The 17,544-nt window shown below is 40.3% G+C and overlaps 1 long non-coding RNA gene across 1 annotated transcript; it reads left to right on the top strand.

Moving 5' to 3' along the window:
- Window positions 1–209: 209 nt before the first annotated feature.
- On the top strand, window positions 210–15,813 carry LOC115893572. Its single transcript, XR_004053603.1, has 3 exons — window positions 210–561; window positions 14,754–14,841; window positions 15,621–15,813. It is a non-coding gene; the product is annotated as an uncharacterized LOC115893572 (long non-coding RNA).
- The last annotated feature ends 1,731 nt before the right edge of the window (window positions 15,814–17,544 follow it).

Below are 17,544 nucleotides of genomic sequence, written 5' to 3'. Positions count from 1 at the left end.
TAAACAGGAGGCAGTTTCTCTGCGCAGTAAGATACAACTTCCTCTTCAAGGGAGACCAGTTGGAGACCCAAGTGTGCGTTTTGGAAAAATGAGAGGGAGGTGCCTGCAGAGGGAGAGGCTAAAGGGAGAAGAAACGAGGATGTGGGTGGGAAAAAGATTAGAAGGAAGTGAGAAGGTGGGGAGAAGAATACTGAGGGGGTGAAGGAGCTGTGTCTAAGGCACAGTATTACCTTTAAATAGAGGAAGAGGAAAACTTCCTGCGAGATAGAAGGTAATGAATTAAGAGGGGGAGATTTTGATTTGGCCATTTTGACCTGACCATTTAGACACTGTGATTTCTACAGAGTTGGGAGAGATTTTGAGAAAGCCCCAATATTGAAGTTCATTCTTTGACAGGAGTGAGGTGGATATTACCATTATTTAGTGATCTTTTCCTGTGTTGCAGACCCAGAACCATTGCACCTGTCGCTATGACTACAAATGACTACGATTACTCCCATTTCACAGGGGAAGAGAGTCGAATTATCTTGGAGCTTCTCCTTTGATACAACAATTGTACAGGTGAATATCAATGCTCTCTGCAAAGAACAAATAACATTATTTTAACTCTTGGTTCTAAAGTCAAGTAGTAAGGTTTACGTGGTCTTACCTCATTGTAGGCGGTTAAGAATTTTAAGAAATTTTAAAGAAAGTTGGAAATACAAGATTGAAGGTGGAATAAGGACAGAGAATCGTGTTTGTGTGTGTTTGTGTATGTGTGTGTGTGTGTGTGTGTGTGTAAGGAGGAAATGGTATATAAATAAGGACAAGGTCTGGACACAATATATCTGAGAAGGTAGAAGGGAAAATAGCTGAGTAGCTGTTCTCAATGAAGGCACCAAAGAATTAGCTTTGATTTGGAATCTTCTCAACACAAAGAAATGATAAATGTTTGAGGTGATGGATATCTCAGTTACCCTGATTTGGTCATTACACATTGCATGCATGTGTCAATGCATGTACCCCATAAAAATGTACAATAATTATGTATCAATAAAAACAAACAAACAAACAAAAAAGAAAGTTTGAAATCTCATTTGACAAAATATAGCCAGTAAATGTGATTCTTTTTAGTCCTGATTCTTCTCATTCAATGAAACTTTTCTGCATCAGGCATGCAATTCTTATAGGTACTTGGATTTGCATCAGAGACCTACTGGAGTTGTCCACTATTTTTAGGCTGGAAATGGAAGGAGGTAGCACTAGATTTGCAAACCAGGCACATCATAGATGTCGTGATTCCGTCTGAAGCATGGCAGAATGTGCCTAGATTGTTTATCTTGGAGAAAAACTGAAGCTACTGAATGAGGAAAGCAGGCAGATCCAAAAATCTAAACCAAAGACTTGGTTGAAGGCAAAACTCTGAGGGCTGTAAAGTTTATTTTTTGAAGTCTCTCACTTTGCCTTTCTTACTCTTTTTCTTGCACTACTACCCCACCCCACACTTATACCACTCCTAGCATCCTTTATACAGAGAGTTGCTGCCCCCTTATCTAATTTTTGTCTTCTTAGAGGCCATGGCTGCAGTAAATATATTTTCTAGGCGAAATTATGTCACATGTATATTTGCAAATGTATTTATATGAAACAGCGACACAAAATACAATTAATTGTAAATATAGTTGTAAATATATACAAGTCCCGATCAAAATGACCCCTCTTCTTTATTTTTTCAATTCCCATTCCTACCAGCAATGGTAGGAATGGGAATTCTTTTTCCTCAGTCCACTAGTCTCACCTAGAAAATTGATTTGATAAAATAATATACTTTAAAGTGTTGTAGGCTGACAATACCTGTTGTTGCTATTAATAAGTTTTTTTGTGTGTATGAGCACCCAGAATCTCTTCCTTCTTTTGGGAATCTTACTGTTTTCCCTTTAACCAATCGCTTTTGTATCTCCTGTTACAGGAAATAGATGGGAGTTTTTATTTTATGACTCTGCTTCCTGGCCACAGTGATAGGTTCATAGATAAATACCACCTAATCAAGACTGGCCAATCGGCCGGGCGCGGTGGCTCAAGCCTGTAATCCCAGCACTTTGGGAGGCCAAGACGGTCGGATCACGAGGTCAGGAGATCGAGACCATCCTGGCTAACACGGTGAAACCCCGTCTCTACTAAAAATATAAAAACTAGCCGGGCGAGGTGGCGGGCGCCTGTAGTCCCAGCTACTCGGGGGGCTGAGGCAGGAGAATGGCGTAAACCCGGGAGGCAGAGCTTGCAGTGAGCTGAGATCCGGCCACTGCACTCCAGTCCGGGCGACAGAGCGAGACTCCGCCTCAAAAAAAAAAAAAAAAAAAAAAAGAAAAAGACTGGCCAATCATAGTTCTCCCCTAGGATATGTATTTTTTGAACCCTTAGGGGCACAATTTTCTCTCTTGTCTCTGATTTTCAAGTGTAGAAGAATACAAACCTATAGTTGCTAGTGTACACGTCTCCAATTGTAGAGATTTTTCTCAAGATGAAAAGAAAAAGCAGACACATCTGAGAGGTAGAGAGTCCTACAGATATCAAGTCCCTGCTTCCTTCTGGTTTTCTCTTGAGTCTAGTTCTACTCTTGCCTTGCCTACTGTTTGCTCATAGTAGTCAACACATATATCTTCCTCCTTTCTCTCCTTTGTTTTTTCCCCCTTAAATATTAGCCAGAGCTATGACTAATATATTTCCACAAGGAAGTAACTAAATCTAGGAAATTTTTCTTTTTCAAGAGGACATGGTCACAACAATTAACAAAAAACATTTGGTGATGTTTCATGAAGTATGGCAAGTAGAAGTGAAGCAGTTTTGAGCAGAAGTTTTACTCTGATGTGTCTCAACTTCCACCACAAAAGTATTAGTCTGTACTACTCACTAAAAGGCCAGCTTTGCCAACGATCTGTTGAGAACTTAAGTAGATAAACTGGTGACTCTGTTTAGAATGAACAGCAATGCCCAGCTACTTCCTGAGAATTCTGAAGAAGCCCAAAAGGCAAATAGGTAAGCCTGCATTAAATGATGCTTCCATATTTCTACCATGTGGGTCTGATCTCCCTAATAGCCATGTTTAGGCTTTGATGCAGCAGCTCCATGTGGCAAGATCCTGGGAAAAATCTTTGTGCTGTGATCGAGAACGTGGCTGTGGATTGTCCATGCCAAGGATTTCCTGAGAACCATGCAGCCTTTCAGTTGAGCAAAGCCTGGAGTAACTTCTCTTATTTTTTTCAAAAGGAACCTTAGTCAACTGGCCTGTTGTATAGAAAGTTTTTAAGCCTGGTGTCAAGAGTACTGGGAACCACGAATTCTCTTCTTGCCCCTGCGTCTTTGAAGCTGACCCCTGGAAGAGCAGAAATCCTTGGCTCAGGTCCTGGAGTGGATGGGAGACAGTTTACTGATAAACTGATTAAAAATTTTGAAGAGGGTTAGTGAGTACACTCCTTGATCTTTTTGCCTGAGAGCCTGTTGAGTGTGACTGGCTTTGAGGCATCATCAATCATTGGAATCTGTGTTGACAACAAATGAGAGTACTTCTGCATGTGTTCAAGGTGGAAATGAGCCTTATGGAGCATAACAAAGAGTCCCCAGGAAGCCCTTGTGAGGCTGTCTTCAAGAATAATCATGGTCCTAGTGATGGTCTCTAGAAGCAGTATAGTGTGATTAAGGCATTCAGGGAGTATAGAGCAATAGTGCCCCAGTATCTAGCATGGTATGCCTCAGAGAGAATAATAGTAGTAAGTTGCATTGAGCACCTGTTATGTGCCAGGTTATCTTCTTACCAGATTACATGTACTACCTCATTTAATTCTTATAACCATCTTATCAAGTAGGTTCCTTTATCACCTTCATTGTTTTGGAAGAAAAATATGAAGCACAATTTAAATGAATTGCCCAAGGTTGCTATGGTAGCTTATCTCCAAAGTTGAGTCTTTCTGGAATCTCTGCTGGCCCTGTGACTCACTTTGACCAAAGAAATATGGCACAAGTGATGTCATAAGCCCAGTTGAGCCTTAAATGACTGTAGCACCAGTTAAATCCTGACTGCAACTGCACAAGAGACTCCAGAACCATCCAGCTAAACCCACTCTGTCTGCAGAACCACGAGAGCTAATAGTAAATGATTGCTTTAAATCACAGACTTTTAGGGTTGTTTGTTATACAACAATAGCTAACGAAAACATTCACACAGCAGGTAAGTTGCAGAGCTGGGGTTAAAGCCCAAGCAGCTGGGTCCAGAGCCAGTGCTCCCCACCAGCACTGTACATGGACTCCATTCCTCTTGGTTGTTGTGACCCTGATGATAATGTATATAGATGAGATTTCCCCAAGCATGCAGGCATGCAAATCTGTCTAGTAAACATGGTGGATTTGTAGAAAAACTATAGATAGCAGAGAGGATTAAACGTGATTCTGAGTCAGATAGACTTGACTTTGAACTTCTGCTGCACCACCTGCTAGTTTTATGACTTTGGAGAGATTACTGCCAGGTGGGGGGCTGATAGTGATGAGGGTCAGCTTCTTAAGTTAGTGTGTACAGGCAAAATCTCCTGTGAACCTCTGAAAGCTCTTCACACTTTTATTGTTGTTGTTAAGACAGGGTCTCGCTCTGTCACCCAGGCTGGAGTGCAGTGTTGAAATCTTTACATTCTTTCAGTACATACTCAAGTATACCCATGTGGCCACACACACTTTAAGGTGAAGTCTTTTCACAGGACATCTGAAGCAAGTGCTTATTGAGTGAAATGGCTAGCGCCATGGGCACTGTTAAAAATAAGTATCCTGTTTTATATTTTGACTGAATGTGCATGGTTGAATTTATAAAAGTTAAATGTGTTTAGGAAGAGCCTCTATCCTACTTTTCTGTGCTTCAGTTTTCTCATCTGTAAAATGGGACTGTAGATTAACTGCCTAGGGTTTATTTATTTTTATTTTTTAATAGAGGCAATGTTTCACCATGTTGGCCAGGCTGGTCTCAAACTCCTGACCTCAAGTGATCCACCTGCCTTGACCTCCCAAAGTTTGGGGATTACAGGCATGAGCCACTGTGCCAGGCTTTTTTTTTTTTTTTTTTTTTTTCGGGACAGAGTCTTGCTCTCTTGCCCAGGCTGGAGTGCAATGGTGCGATCTCAATCTCACCTCCTGGGTTCAAGCGATTCTCCTGCCTCAGCCTCCCTAGTAGCTGAGATTACGGGTGCCCACCACCACACCCAGCTAATTTTTATATTTTTAATAGAGATGGAGTTTCGCCATATTGGAGAGTTTATGCAGGTATTAAATGAGACATTTTATGAATAATGTCTGATAATTGCTTACTTTGGAGCAGAGGTCCCCTTGGATACTCTCAAGTAAGCAGCTTACTGAGCTCCCTGTGGGGAGAAAAATAAATTGGTGATACCAAAACAAATTTTTAAGGGACCCAGGAGATTAGTTTAGTTCACTGAATCTCAAATCAAACTTTTTTCTTGTGTACCTCAGAGATAGAAATATTTATATTTTCAGTATTTTCCACTGTACAATGGATGAATTCAAGAGCATAATATGATAACCATGTAAGTTAGACAGCATATGTACACTAGTCATGTAGGAGTGAGTGTATTTCTTGAGATTCTGGTTATAACAAGTGCAATGGTGATTTTCAACTTTATGCTAGTGCTTCCATAATTAACTTGAAAAAGTTATGTGATAGGAATCTCTGCAAGTCCACTCATGTGTGAGGAAGCAGTGGAAAGAGGGGACAGAAGTATATATATCTAGAGTCATGTTTCAAGATTACCATGTCTCTGTTTTTCAGAGGTCTCAATTGCTAAATCCGTCCATATTTGCTATTGCTGTATGACGAATCATCTCATACCTTGATGAGTTAAAATAAGTTGTTCATCACCTCTCATAATTTCCGTGGGTAAGGAATTCAGATAGGGCATAATAGAGATGGCTTGCCTCTGGCTCACAACATATAGGGCCTTGACTGAAATACTTGAAGATAGGAGGCTAGAATCATTTGGAATCTCAAGCACTCACCTGTCTGGCAGTTGATGGGGCCTTCGCGGATCTATCAGCTGGAACACCCATGCGTGGCTATTCTGTGTGGCCAGCATTTCCTTAAAACATGGTGACTGGACCACAAGGGAAAGCAAGCACTGAAAGAGCAAGAGCAAGAGTGCCAGGTGGAAGCCATATTGCTTTTTATGACCTAGCCTGAAAAGTCATGCAGCAGCACGTCTGCCACATTTTGTGGGTCAAGGCAACCACAGAAGTCAGCCCAGATTCAAGGTGGGGTGGGGGGACACATATAGACCCTGCCTTCAAGTGTCAGTGTCACAGTGTAAGAAGAGTATCTTACGTGGGATATGTAGACCTGTGTGTATTTGTGTATGTGTGTGTGTGTGTGTGTATGGTCTCTTTTTTTTTTTTTCTTGACCACCTGCTACCTGCTGCCTGTTGATATTGTCTTCTTTGGAAAACATAATCTCCCACCCTTACTTTGAAATAAGTTTTTTGCTGGGTCTCCACAAAAGTACCCTCTTAGCCATTACCATGGCTAATCTAATTCCAGAGTCTGTCATGGAACACTGGGGCTGGATGGCTACACAGCAGCTAAAGTGATGGGAGATGTTGGGCCCCTCAAACTCTGAGCTTTCGTGACAAGAAGAATGTATGAAACTGTGAACCCTGAAAATGTGAGACAGGTCCCAGTTAATTTAGAAAGTTTATTTTGCTAAGGTTGAGGACGCACCTGTGACACAGCCTCAGGAGGTCCTGATGACATGGGCCCAAGGTGGTTGGGACACAGCTTGGTTTTATACATTTCAGGGAGACATGCGACATCAACGTATGTAAGATGTACATTGGTTCTGTCTGGAAAGGTGGGACAACGGAGGCGAAGGCTGGAGAACTTGAAGGGGTGAGGGGGCTTCCAGGTCACAGGTAGAGAAAAGACAAATGGTTGCGTTCTTTTGAGTTTCTGATTCACCTCTCCAAATGAGGCAATCAGATATGCATTTGTCTCAGTGAGCAGAGGGGTGAGACTTTGAATGGGAGGTAGGTTTGCCCTAAACAGTTCCCAGCTTGACTTTTCCCTTTAGCTTAGTGATTTAGGGGCCCCAAGATATATTTTCCTTTCACAAAAGGTAGCATGCAACTCAAGGGAAAATACATTCAGCAAAAAAGAGAGCACGTCATGGCTAAGAAAGCTATTTATTTTCAATCTCAGTGCACACTTGGAAGTGCTTCCCCAGATCCCTCATGACACTTCCTTTTTTTGCTCTGTCTCCTGCTGTCTGAGGAGCACAAAGGATGCCCAACTGGATCACAGTTCACAAGATGCTCTAAATTTGGCATTTCTGGGAGGATGAGAATTACTTATGGAAGTAATGGAAGCCAAATGTGTGATTCACCTTACGCTTAACTTCATTTTTATCTTCCATTAGCCATCCACTTCTGGAGAATGTCACACACTTTCTAACCACTATTTTAAAAAACATTTTCTTTTTAGTTTTGCTATAAAGTATTGTTTGAAAGGGAGAAAAGTAATGACGTTCCTTTAAAAAAAAATCAAGCAAGCTTTCCTATAAAGGTAAAGAAAATGTGGTTTGTGAGTCAGAAGATGAGTTTGAATTCTGATTGTTTTGTATTATCTATACAATCCTGGTTCTTCAAACTCTCAGTGAGTTCTTAAAAGTCTGAGCAAGACAAGGAAGAATTTGTATAGTTGACTAACAGAAACGAAATTGGATTGGTGCCATAAGTCAAGCACATAGTTGGAAGCCAGCCAAATGACACAAAAGTCTCAGAGAAGATGACAAAAATTATACTGTGCATAATCAGTTCCCAGTTGCCCTCCTGGTGTTAACGACATGATCCTGAGAAAGCCATATATGAATGAAGTAAGCTGCAGTCAGGGGGTGAGCAACAGAAGGTGCAGGGTACTCCATCTGGAGGGAGAAGTGGGGAGGAGTCTGGGAAGGGTCTGAATAGTGAACACTCTCATCAGGGTGCCACGTAGCTGGTAAATAAGAGAGAAGCATTAAGACTCATTGATTAGGACTTCCTGGGCACTGAATATGTCCCTTGTAATAAACTTAGAGTGTCACTGACCCATGTTGTTTAGCTATCAGTATTGCTACTTAAAAAGGGACGTCCTTTCTGAAAGATGAGAGAATTCTGTATCAGTTGGCTGAAGCTTTTAGCAAAGATTTTTTAGCAACATGTTTTGGCGAGATCACAGCCCAATCTTCACTGTGCTTGCTGTTCTTGCTGTCGTCAGGGGACATTTTCCTTGAAGTGGTAGGATTGAGAAGGCAATTATTCTTGATGATGATGATGATGATGAAATATGAGCAGGTTTGAACTTTGCTTCATAATTCCTGTCATTCCATTTTATTTTTGTAAATCAAATTTATTCTGGCAGGTTGTTTATTTATTTATGCATTTATTGTGCTAAGAAAAATTATCCAAAAGTTAGACATGAGGGGAAAAAAGCAGCCCATGATAGTGATAAGCTGGCTCACCCTTCACAGTTAGGCCATGTTATTCTTCTATGAGATATAAACAATCTCACAGAATATCAACCTCAGACAAGGTTACTCAGAGATAAATGAGATCAAGGTTACTCTGATAAAATGAGAGAAAACAAGACCATATTTTTAAAAGCACAGACAAAAACAAGGTCATAGTGTCATTCATAAAATACTGAATACTCCTTTTTCAGTCACAATGAGTGACTCCTGCTTCTTTGTCGATCACAACTTTATCCTTGTTCTAGTGCACCTCCCTATAGATAAGACTTGTTGATTTACCCAATAATAGAATTGCCTCTCTTTTATTATTTATTTATTTTTGAAACAGAGTCTCACTCTGTTGCTCAGGTTGGAGTGCAATGGCATGATCTCGGCTCACTGCAATCGCTGCCTCCCAGGTTCAAGTTATTCTCGTGCTGCAGCCTCCCGAGTAGCTGGGATTGCAGGTGTCTGCCACCATACTGGGCTAATTTTTTTTTTTTTTTTTTTTTGAGACACAGGGTTTCACCATGTTGGCCAGGCTGGTCTGGAACCCCTGACCTCAGGTGATCCACCCACTTTGGACTCCCAATGTGTTGGGATTACAGGTGTGAGCCACTGCGCCCGGCCTGCCTTTCTTTTCTAACCGCACCCAATCTAGGGCAAACTCTGGCTCTCTTAAACCCCCCACCCCAAATCGTTCAAACAAAATTCAAAATCCAAATTCTATAATATATTCATTCTCATATTCTCTAACTGAAACATCCAACATTTCCCCCTGGTGAGTGTTCTTCCTTGCTGTCATGAGTAATAAACCCAGCTTGTTCCACTCTAGGTGTGTTCCTGGTGGACTTTGGCTAAAGAGTATTAACAGAATTAAGGAAAATGATTATTTGAAGTTTTAATATAATGCAAAGAACATTATCTAATGGGCTTTCTTAAAAATCTTTTAACTCTTTAGGGGAATAAACTTCATACACTTGATTAAATAATTCTGTAAACCTGATAAGATAGGATAATTTTAGATGAATTTTTTTTTCTTTTCTGTAGAGAACTCAACACAAGAGTCTGGCCTTATTGCTCTGAAGGATTTCAACCCGTTTTGTATTTAACTTAGCAGTGTTATTTCAGCAGTTCTTCCCCCTGACCACTATAAAAATCTTCATTTTTCAAATCTCTTTGAATCAGTTTTGTCATTCTTTTGGAACTCTTCATTAATGTTCACTCTCTGTGTTTGTATACAAATTATATTTTTACATTTTTATACTGATATTTTGATAGTTTGGATGAGAACATGGATCAATGAAATGTACCTTTCGGGAAAACAAAATCCAAGATGTGTGTTGAACTTCACCTATTAACATAGACATGTGAGTGGGGCTATGAAGTGGAGATGTGGAGTGGGGACAGAAGGGAGATTTGGAGGTGGTGATGAATCAGAAGAGTTTGTTTTTCAACTGGTTTAAATTCTCCCTGATTCAATTTAAACTCCCATATTCCCATCATGCTTAGCCCTTAGGTCAGATCTCCAGCATAATGATGGAATGTCTTCGAAGCTAGTGTTAAATCACACTTGGGCTTTTCTTCATTGCTTTAAATAATGTAGGAACTCATCAAATATGTATTCACATTTACACATCTGGGACAATGCTGAGATTTTTAAAAATGATCATATAAATGATGTGATTTTCACAGTTATCTTTGATCAAAAGCAATAAAATCTTGGCCGGGCGTGGTGGCTCAAGCCTGTAATCCCAGCGCTTTGGGAGGCCGAGACGGGCGGATCACGAGGTCAGAAGATCGAGACCATCCTGGCTAACATGGTGAAACCCCGTCTCTACTAAAAAATACAAAAAAAAAAAAAACTAGCTGGGTGAGGTGGCGGGCGCCTGTAGTCCCAGCTACTCGGGAGGCTGAGGCAGGAGAATGGCGTAAACCCGGGAGGCGGAGCTTGCAGTGAGCTGAGATCCGGCCACTGCACTCCAGCCTGGGCGACAGAGCAAGACTCCGTCTCAAAAAAAAAAAAAAAAAAAAAAAAAAAAAGCAATAAAATCTTAGCTGGGTTGAGAATGAGGCAACTTGATGCTTATCCCCCAAGGACAGGGTATAATCTCGGTTTCTTAGTATATAGAACATCAACAAATATAAAAGCACTGTGGTTTTCCAGCACATAGTGCGTGAGTACAGCATATGGAAAGCAGAGAAAGCAGAGGTATAAAACATATAACTGCATTCTGGAAAGGTTTATTTGATAAATATTTTATGTCTTTTTTTTTTTTTTTTTGAAACTGAGTTTTGCCTTTGTTGCCCAGGCTGGAGTGCAGTGGTGCAATCTTAGCTCACTGCAACCTCTGCCTCCGTGGTTCAAGCAATTGTCCTGCCTCAGCCGCCTGAGTAGCTGGGATTACAGGTGCTCACTACCATGCCTGGCTAATTTTTTTGTATTTTTAGTAGAGATGGGGTTTTACCATGTTGGTCAGGCTGGTCTCGGACTCCTGATCTCAGGTGATCCACCTGCCTCGGCTTCCCAAAGTGCTGGGATTACAGGCGTGAACCAACGTGCCTGGCCTGTTTTATATCTTGACATTGTACTGAAACTAGCAGTTCTAAATCCAGATTAATGAAGAAATCAAAGGGATGTTGGAGATTGAATTCACTTGTGTCTGATTCTCCCCCTTGTTTTCCTATGAACGACTGTTTAAATCGGGTATTCTTACCCCGGGACTTAGATCATCTTAGAGGGGCATCTACATGCCCCTCTCATGTAGGAACCTATGTGAGACTTTAAACAAGAACCCAGAAGATTTAGGCTCTAGTTCTACCAAAACCAAGTTGAAGTTTTTGTTTTGTATGTGAGATTTCCCCTTCCTCTTTACATTCTTCTATTGAAAAGAATGAGGGACTGGAACAGATGGTCATGTTATAAATCGGAGAATAGCCACCTTTTGTTCTGGATAATTTACTTGGGTTTTGGAGAGAACACAGGCCAGCCACAGATTGCAGTGAGAGATATTGCTGTTTTCCTCTTCACTTAACCAGTATTTTTTGGGAATTACTCAGTGTTAGGTTTTGAGCTATGTAATGAGCATGCAATAGTAATTGAGATTGGCAACTTGCTGCCCTTAGAGAAATTAGTGAGGAAATATTAAGAAGTAAACGTAGTGAAGTGGTTCAAGCATGGTCTAGACTCTAGATCAGACCACCTGGCTCATGTGGCAATTCCTCTCCCTACTGTCTTATGACTTAGGCAAAACACTTCACGCGCGCGCGTGCGTGTGTGTGTCTGTGTGTGTGTGTGTGTGTGTGTGTGTGTGTATGAAGGGAGTGATTAGTGGATTGTTTGGGAAGGAGGAACAGAGATGTGGGAGCGTAAAGGAAGGACACCTAACCCAGGCTTGAGATAAGGATTCAGGAAGGCTTTCTGTAAAAGGTAACAGCTAAACTGAGACCCAAAATGAGTAGGAGTTAGCCAGGCTAAGTGGCCACAGGGAGAGTGGAGGTCGTTCTAGGTCGTGTCAGACTTGGCTTGTTGTCCTTCAATACCCATTTGTTCTTTCTTCTTCAGTCGTGGAATTGTAGGATTTTAGGTAGGATATGGCTACTCAAAGCAGAAGCTGCATTTCTCAGTTTCACGTGTGGTTAGGTGTTTCATGTGGCTGTATTCTGACCAGTGAGATATAAACACAAATTGTCAGTGCCACTTCTAGAATGTATTTTTTTTAGATAACTTCTATTGTGTATATTTAAGGCATATAACTAGTGTTATTTTTATAGGTGTGTGTGAGTGTGTGTATATAGTAACTCTATATAGTTACTATAGTGAAACAAATTGACACACTCATTATCTTACATCATTACTCATCCCCCCCATCCAATTCTCCTCTCCTGTGACAAGAACAGGTATAATTTATTCATTTAGCAAAAATTCTGAATATAATACACTATGATTAGCTGTAGTCCTCATGTTAGATCTTTTGACCTATTCATAGAATATAGTCTCAAAGGAAAGGGACATGCACTTCTCATCCTCATTCTTCTTTCCTTCTCAAGTTGTGATGGCTGAAGCTGCAGCAACAATATTAGACCTTAGAGTAAATTTAGGCATAGGGGTTGCATAGAAGAACAAGAAATGAGATAGAGCTCAGCTCTGATGCTTTGTAGTGGAATTTCCACAGCAGTCTTAGAAACTTGACTTATGCAAACAAGGAATAAAGTATCTTATTGAAGTCATTGTCACTTGCAGCAGAACTTACTTCTACTAAATCATAGGGATACTAAAATATTACTACAAGTGCAAGGAGATGGGGTACACCACAAATGCATGTTCAGAACTCAGAAGAGTGTGGTATGTGGTTGGAAGTAATTATTTGTTATGTTACTTGGGTGAGGTGGAATAAGACTTCTAATGATGCATGCTCAATTAGCCTCACAGGTGATTGGTAAACTGCCTTCTAAAGATGGAAGGAAGGTAGGGACTTTTTCTGAGTAAATTGTGTAAGTTAGAGCCAGACCTGGATCCTTAGAAGACAGAGCTTCTTTCCCTGCTTGTATTAGTTTGGATACTTTCAAACGTTAAGTTAGAGAACATTTTCTCAATCTATGTTAAGCAATAATGCAACTATCTTACATAGCTAAAAGTTCGGAAGTAGAGTGAGCTTTGAAGCTGCTTGATTCAGCAAAACAGAGATGGCATCAAACACCCAAGTTGTTTTCTGCTCCTTTAGTCTACCATACATAGACTCAATGCCATCATAAGCATAATTTCATTGTGGTAATCAGATAGTACCATTGCTAGTAGTGCAGTAAGGTTACATGCTTCACTGGAGAGAGAGAGAGGGAGAGAGAAGAGAAGAGAAGGGAATATACTACAGTGATGGAATAAGAGTCTTTGTTTCTTTTCTTTTCCTTTTTTATTTTTTTGACGGAGTCTCACTCTGTCGCCCAAGCTGGAGTGTAGCAGTGGTGTGATCTCGGCTCACTGCAACCTCCCCTTCCTGGCTTCAAGTGATTCTCCTGACTTAACCTCTTGAGCAGCTGAGATTACAGACATGTACCAATACATCTGGCTAATTTTTGTATTTTTAGTACAGACAGGGTTTTGGCATATTGGCCAGGCTGGTCTCGAACTCGTGGTACAAAGTGATCTGCCTGCATCAGCCTTCTATAGTGCTGGGATTAAAGGCATGAACCATTGTACCCAGCCCAGGAGTCATTTTTACAGTCTATTTTGGTCAATTCGTGTCATAAACCTACCTCTGGACCATTAACTTATGCTAGAGAAATGCATGAGCTTATGGCTTCTGTCTAGGTTCCTGAAAGAACAGCTGACAAGGAGCTATCATGGCTGTCATAGACCACTGGTTCTTATGGCAATGATACTGCTCACTTCAGGAGAATTTGGAAATTCGTAGAGAAATCTGTTGGTCGCTATAATGGTTGGGAATACTTGGCATTTAGTAGGCAAAAGATGATAAATATTCTATAATTCTGGGACAATTTCTCACAATAAAAATTGTTTCATATCTCACACAACTTCAAATGACCTGCAACATTTTTTAGTAAAATTCCTTGAAACGTGAAATCATCGTTTTTTACAGAGAAAGAAAATTAAATAAAGCAAAAAACAGTTATGATGGAGTAGCTCATGGCAGACAAGTATTTTACTGAAAACAACCAAAAATGTCTGCTAAACTAAAGAAAATAATTTGTGTGAAGGCATTGGAGAGTTTCTGATGTAATCTGAATTGGAAAGGTTCCCATCCCAGAGATAAAGCAAGCTGACTTTCTGCATGCTACCTCTATCTTCAGATCATTTACTGATTGTTGGCTTGGGAACAAGAGGCTGAGAATCTGGGAAGAAGTTGAATATCTTTCTTATTGCTGGTAGAGGGAATTTTTGGCTTTCCATTGTGACGTTAGCTGGTGTGACTTCAGTCTGGCATGTTTTTCTTCAGTCATCCCAGTGGCACTTACGAGCAACTACCAACTCCAACCCCAGAGTACTTAAAATTACCATGTATCTGGCCTGCTAGAGGGACTACACAGGCTAGTGTATTCCCTTCCACTGTTACTCCATCTCAATTTACCACAGATGATAATCTTAGTCATATGATGCTTTGACATGTGGAGCATCACCAAACCCCTACTTGTCAACAGCCACAGAGTTCTGGTTGTCATCTAGTCTTGAATTATTCAGTTCTTAAAGATCTTTTTCTTAGGAGCACTTATGCTACTGATTTGTTTTAGATTTGATTGCCCAAAAAGGAGGTCTTAAGAAGACAGCCACCATTGTGAACAACTGAAGCTTAATCTCATGGAAAAACTATGTGCAAAGGTATGAAACACATATCTCAGTATTATCCCACCTAAGCTGGGGAGGGAGCTGGGGTATTAATACATCAGCTCCCAAGAATTATTCATGAGGGGATGCTATGCTTCTTGGGGTTGAAAATTTCCTCTTCCATTGGGACTGCCATGTCTACACAGGTAGAGCAGCTTCTGTAGTCCTAGAAAGTCTAAACAGAGAGAAGTATATGAAAGCATTTATAAGTTGGCCAAAGCACAAGGAAATGGTACAGATAAGGTCTACCACACCTGGGAATAACACAGTGGTCACTTACACTCTGATTTTAGGATTTAGGAGAAGGGAAGGAAAATTATGAATCAGAGTATCATGTAAATGTTTGTAGAGAATAATAATGGTTTTAAAGTGGAAAAAAGATAATTCTGCTTTGCTTCTTGGAAAAATTGAAAATAAAACAAATACAAAATTTAGTAGAAACCAAGGAGAATAAGAACTAGGGGCATCTGTTACTCTAAACCAGCATATGAGGATGAAGGGCAGATGAAGGAATAGTTGGTAACCTAGCAGCAAGGAGGAAAGCCCAGTTGTACACAGAGGAGATACTGATAAGGAATAAGCCAATGCACTCAGCCGATCCCCAGAAAGTTGCAGTAATTGGCTGCAGCAGGTACCAAGAAAGTGTGAGGACAGACAGAGCAGAATGAAATGGAAGGCTGAATAGATAGGTTTATTGGAAAGTTGGGATAAAGAGTGACCATTCTCACTTTGCCTCGTGACTATCTTTCCTCATTTTTTTTTTCCGCTGCCAGCTTGGCAGAGCTAGTGGGACACTAGACCTAAAGGGGAATGGAGAGATGATATCAGACCTAAACTTGAGGACTCCATAAAAATGGGAAAACTGGAAGGTGAGTCTCCAGCCCATTTATCCTGACAGTTCCAGACAGTGAAAAATAAAGTCCAAAATAATAAATAGTAAAAAAAATCTAGGCAGAAAATAAGTCAAGGCAGAGAATAGAGGTGCTGTAAGAGAGCCTGAGAGATGAAATGTTTTTTTGCATTCATAAGCAAGATTTAGGATGCTTTAAGATGAATGATCAGAAAACAGTCTTAAATGTTAAATTATTAGTAAAGAATTCTTAGAAATTGAGAAAACGATTAAAAAATATGTAAAACTTGGAACATATGTTCAAGAAATTAGATTTTAAAATGAACAATAAGGAAGAAGAATTAAGAAACGAGAGGATCAATTAAATATTGGACTAATAGAAGTTGTACAAAGGAAAAATGAGTAATAGTGAAGAGGCTAGTAGACATAAGAAATTTCCCAAAAAGTAGAATAAAAGAAATGGACAAGAAGAGAAGTGGTAACAAAGTTGAAAGATCAGCCCAGCGCGGTGGCTCAAGCCTGTAATCCCAGCACTTTGGGAGGCCGAGACGGGCGGATCATGAGGTCAGGAGATCGAGACCATCCTGGCTAATACGGTGAAACCCCGTCTCTACTAAAAAATACAAAAAACTAGCCGGGCGACGAGGCGGGCGCCTGTAGTCCCAGCTACTCGGGAGGCTGAGACAGGAGAATGGCGTAAACCCGGGAGGCGGAGCTTGCAGTGAGCTGAGAGCCGGCCACTGCACTCCAGCCTGGGCGGCAGAGCAAGACTCCGTCTCAAAAAAAAAAAAAAAAAAAAAAAAAAAAAAAAAGATCAGCCCAGGAGCTCTAGTATGAAAATGAAAGATACCAGAAGATAAACAGAAGAAAAGAAAGGAATCAACAATAATAGAATAAATTTCTGTATAACCCAAAGACATGAATTTGTTGATTGAAAATGGTTGCTGTGTACCCAGTAAAATAAATGAAAAGTTCCACAGCAAAGCTTATCATCATAAAATTTCAAAACACAGGGGTTAAAGGAGATGCCAAAAATTTTCAGAGAAAAAGAGAAAAGGTGGCATACAAAGGTCTGGGAATCAGAATGGCATTGCTCAATACCAGTGCTGGGTACTAGAAGACAATGGAGAACGTTTCCAGCATTCGGAGGGAAATGATTTCGGCATCAAATTTTTTTATCAAGCAAAATGATCAATCCAGTATAAGGTAGAATAAAAATATGTCAGGCGTGTCAAACATATATCTGCCAGCTGCTCTGTTTCAAGAAGATCCTAGAAGAAGTGCTCTGCTAAATTGAAGGCTAAAGCACGAGAGAGGAAGACAGGGCACTATCGAAAGAGAATCCAACAGAAGAGCATGGGAAGCAGAAATCCAAGTTGACAGCTGGTGCCAGCCAGTCCAGACTAGATCAGGAAAACGAGAGAAATGGATGTAGTAGATTATCTGACAGATTTCACCAAAAGGAACATTGTTCTGAACAGCATTTTAGAGGGCCTTCAGAGGCTGCAGAAAGAAAATCAAAAAATTAAGAAAGGCAAATTAAGAACAAAATGGGAAAGTTATTAACTCTAGAGGAAAAAAAAAAAACTTGTACAAGAAAGGAACCATAATCATAGCTTGCTTCTTGGCTCAGTGTAAACAATTTTAACACAATCAAATAAAGACTAAAAATTGTGATTAAAAAATTTTGAGGCTATAATGAGAAATAAAGCAACCTTTTATTATAAGAGCAAGTCAGTAGATAGTGTTTAAAATTCAAGAGCTAATAGTATGCAGAAATTATTTAGGAATGTGGAGGTAATCATGGTATATAAACAGCTAAGAGTTAAAATGACTGCCTTTAAGGA

Source organism: Rhinopithecus roxellana, chromosome 15 (assembly GCF_007565055.1).
Source record: "Rhinopithecus roxellana isolate Shanxi Qingling chromosome 15, ASM756505v1, whole genome shotgun sequence".
Lineage (NCBI taxonomy): Eukaryota > Metazoa > Chordata > Mammalia > Primates > Cercopithecidae > Rhinopithecus > Rhinopithecus roxellana.
The sequence above is the reverse complement of the archived record's forward strand: the minus strand, read 5'-3'. Positions and strand labels throughout refer to the sequence as shown.